Source organism: Myotis brandtii, unplaced genomic scaffold, assembly GCF_000412655.1.
Source record: "Myotis brandtii unplaced genomic scaffold, ASM41265v1 scaffold1077, whole genome shotgun sequence".
Taxonomy (NCBI): Eukaryota; Metazoa; Chordata; class Mammalia; order Chiroptera; family Vespertilionidae; genus Myotis; species Myotis brandtii.
The window spans coordinates 1,125,769-1,129,585 of record NW_005353666.1 but is presented as its reverse complement, the minus strand read 5'-3'; positions in this window follow the sequence as shown (position 1 = coordinate 1,129,585).

Below are 3,817 nucleotides of genomic sequence, written 5' to 3'. Positions count from 1 at the left end.
GGGGGGTGCAGGGTAACAGGAACCAGGGGAAGCACAGACTCCCGGCAGCAGCATCTGCCGGGGAATTCGTCAGATGCACAGCCAGCCGGGGAGACAGTGTCCGCGTGCGGGGACCCGTGGTCCCTGCAGATCCGCACTGCGCTCCAGGAGACAGGTCCAGGCCCTTCGGGGTCGGGACCCTGAGAGCCCAGGCAGGGTGCCTGCTAACTGGGTCCGAGGCCACATTCACTGGTGTCTCCAAATGCACAGCCCTGTCCTGCCAGAGGCCCAGGGGCCGAGGGGGGCTCTGGGTCAGGCTGCCCCCTTGGAGGGCCCAGGGTGCCCAGTCGGTTTGCACGGGGGGTGGGGGGGGTGGGGCTGGTGCTCTCAGGTGGATCCTCTGGGTGTGATTCAGATTCTCCTGCTCCTACCTGGGTAACCTGGGTATCGAACTGGCTTCTCTCAGCCGGGTTTCCTCACCTGTAGAGCAGGAACTCGCGTGCTCTCATGGCTTAGAGTTGGGACTAGAGAGTGAGAGGAAATCAGGCCCAACAGCTCTTCTGAGGTGGCAAATAAAGGAATCTCTTACCCTCACTCTCTGGTGACAAATTTTAGACTCAAGACCAAGGACTCATCTCCAAATTTTTACCCAAAAGCCTATTCCTGACATGACTTCTGACCCCATCATAAAAGGCTTCAGAAAAGGAAAAGAAAAAAATGAGCTCATATGGGGCGCGGCTACGGTGTTTTGGCCAGGATCAAGCCTCGGACGAATGAAAGGACAGGGTCCTCTCATTGCCACGTGCAAGTCCCAGCTGGAGGGCAGGGCCCACCCAGCACAATCATAGCCAACGGCTGTGGTTGTAAGCTTGAACCTATGGTCCGAACACGTGGCCCCACGTGCCTTGTGATAGAGTTCGGGTGCATGTAGTTGAGTGAGGTTGAAACTCACGAGAATGCTGTAAACAACGTGATCACGCCCCTACTTTGCCTCGTGGCATCTGCTATAAAATAAAGACACGGCTTGTGGGCGCTGGCGCTGTCTTCTCATCAGGGAGCAGCGTCCCACCGAGACCCAGCTTTCATTCTCTTGTCTGTCTTTTCTCAATCCTTTCACACACACCCCCCCACCCCCCAAGCTAAAAGCAGAAAGTTAAGCTAAAAGCAGAAAGTTAAGCTAAAAGCAGAAAGTTAAGCTAAAAGCAGAAAGTTAAGCTAAAAGCAGAAAGTTAAGCTAAAAGCAGAAAGTTAAGCTAAAAGCAGAAAGTTAAGCTAAAAGCAGAAAGTTAAGCTAAAAGCAGAAAGTTAAGCTAAAAGCAGAAAGTTAAGCTAAAAGCAGAAAGTTAAGCTAAAAGCAGAAAGTTAAGCTAAAAGCAGAAAGTTAAGCTAAAAGCAGAAAGTTAAGCTAAAAGCAGAAAGTTAAGCTAAAAGAAAGTAAAGCAAAAAGCAGAAAGTTAAGCTAAAAGCAGAAAGTAAGGTAGGGAGCCAAGGTTTGGTAATAACTCGGTGTAAAACATAGGGCAGTGCTTAATTGAAGCATTTTTAAAATTTTTCTTAAGGAGAGAATAAGTAAAAAATAGACAAAAAATAAGGTAGAAAATCATAAAAAGAAGTGGATCCCAAAAAACAAAACAAAAAAGCGGTAGAAATAAGGGGTAGAAAATAAGAATTCTCTTAGGTTTTGTTAAGCTAAAGATAGGTAAGATAGAAATAAGCTGTAGGAATAGAGAAATAAGTAGAAATAAGCGGTAGAAATAAGCTGTAGAAATAGAGAAATTAGTAGAAAATAAGCGATAGAAATAAAGTAGAAATAAGTGGTAGAAAATAAGAGATCTCTTAAGTTGTAGGCAGGAGAAATAAGTAGAAAATAAGCGGTAGAAATAAGCTGTAGAAGGAAGAAATAAGTAAAAATAAGCGGTAGAAATAGAAAATAAGCGGCAAGAAGCAAGCGGTAGGAAGTAAGAAAATAAGTAAACAGGAAGATATAAAATAAGGTAGAAATCTCCTAGGTTTTGTTTAAGCCACTGTAAAGCAGCAGATGGCTGTGGTGGTTGATGTTTAAGGAAGTAATTTTTATTTTAGACCTAGATTGTAAGCTCTTGCGGCAATTGCATTGTTTCTAGGCTTTGGTTATCTTTGCTTGTGCGACCTGAGAGCTCCCTGGGACTTTGGGTCTGTGTGAGACGCCAGACTCAGAGTTGGAAGTCTCCAGCTCTGCAGGACCGAGGGTTGCTTGTTTGCATGTAGCAGCAGATGGAGAAAGAGGCTGAGAAGGGACCAGACTTCCACCGGCGTGGACGGGGCTGATTTGACTGGGACTGGTGCGGACTCAGTGCCGAGGTCAACCGCCCAAACAGCCTGATACAGGGGACTGGTTTTGCATCTACGACATCTTTGCATAGGCGAGATATCAGCATGGAGTCAGCTGAAGAAGATGGCGATTGAGACCAAGCAGATGTTAGAGAAGCAAGTGGAAGCTATGCTAGCGTTGGTGAACTGTCAGTTTTCTGTAAAACCTTGCGGAGCTAAACCTAAGGACTTTGGGTAAGATATACTGAAAATGTTAACATGTTTTGCATTGGTATTGCTTTGTTATTAGCCAGAGTTTTGTTCTCTTGGTAACATTGCTGTTTATGGTTTTGTTAATAGCCAGAAGTCTGTTTTGGTGATGTTTTGAATAATTTATTTAGAGTTTTTTGGATAATGTAGATAGGCGTGTTTTAAAACAAAAGTAAAGGGGGAGATATGGGGCGTGGCTACAGTGTTTTGGCCAGGATCAAGCCTCGGACTAATGAAAGGACAGGGTCCTCTCATTGCCACGTGCAAGTCCCAGCTGGAGGGCAGGGCCCGCCCAGCACAATCATAGCCAACGGCTGTGGCTGTAAGCTTGAACCTATGGTCCAAACACGTGGCCCCACGTGCCTTGTGATAGAGTTCAGGTGCATGTAGTTGAGTGAGGTTGGAACTCACGAGAATGCTGTAAACAACATGATCACGCTCCTACTTTGCCTCGTGACATCTGCTATAAAATAAAGACACGGCTTGTGGGCGCTGGCGCCGTCTCCTCATCCGGGAGCAGCGTCCCACCGAGACCCAGCTTTCATTCTCTTATCTGTCTTTCCTTAATCCTCTCCCCCCCCCCCTCAGTTTACCTTTAGCCGCAACAAGCTCTCTCACATACGCACACATGTGCACACACACCGGCAGACACCACTGTGCACTCCCACATGATATTAGAAAAGACTTTACTTTGCAAAACTTACCTCTAAACAGTAAGTCGGCACCTGAGGATTAGTACCAGCCGAGCGGCCGTTCTGTAGAGCGCGCTGCATTACACAGAACGGCTGACTCTCGCATTAACAGTCAACCGGGCAGTTTACAAATGTTTAGTGTTTTTAAAGGGTTTTGTATATGTTTCTACTTATTCCACACCCTTTTTCAAAAAGCATCGGAGGTGCCTTCCCATGCATAAACAAGGGCTGTGAATACCTGCTGGGAGGAAAACCAGAGGCGGGAGAGTAAGAGCAGCAGAGGCGGGAGGTTCCCTGATAGTCACCCCGAGAGCCCGGATCCCACAGCAGCACGTGTGAGCTCCCACCTGACCCCACACAGCCCGCGCGGTGAGAGGCCGGGCACGATCAACCCAGGTTTACAGGCGAGGAGGCTGTCACCAGGGCTTCACCGATCTTCCCAAGGAAGGGCAGGCGGGGGCCAGGCCTGATTTCCTGACTGCTAGCCCAGCGCTGCGTTTCTGATGCCTGGGATGCCGGGTGCCCACTGAACCCTGCCTGTCGTGAGGTTCAAGTCCCTGTGCTGTGTGCTGGCTCCCAGCGCCCCA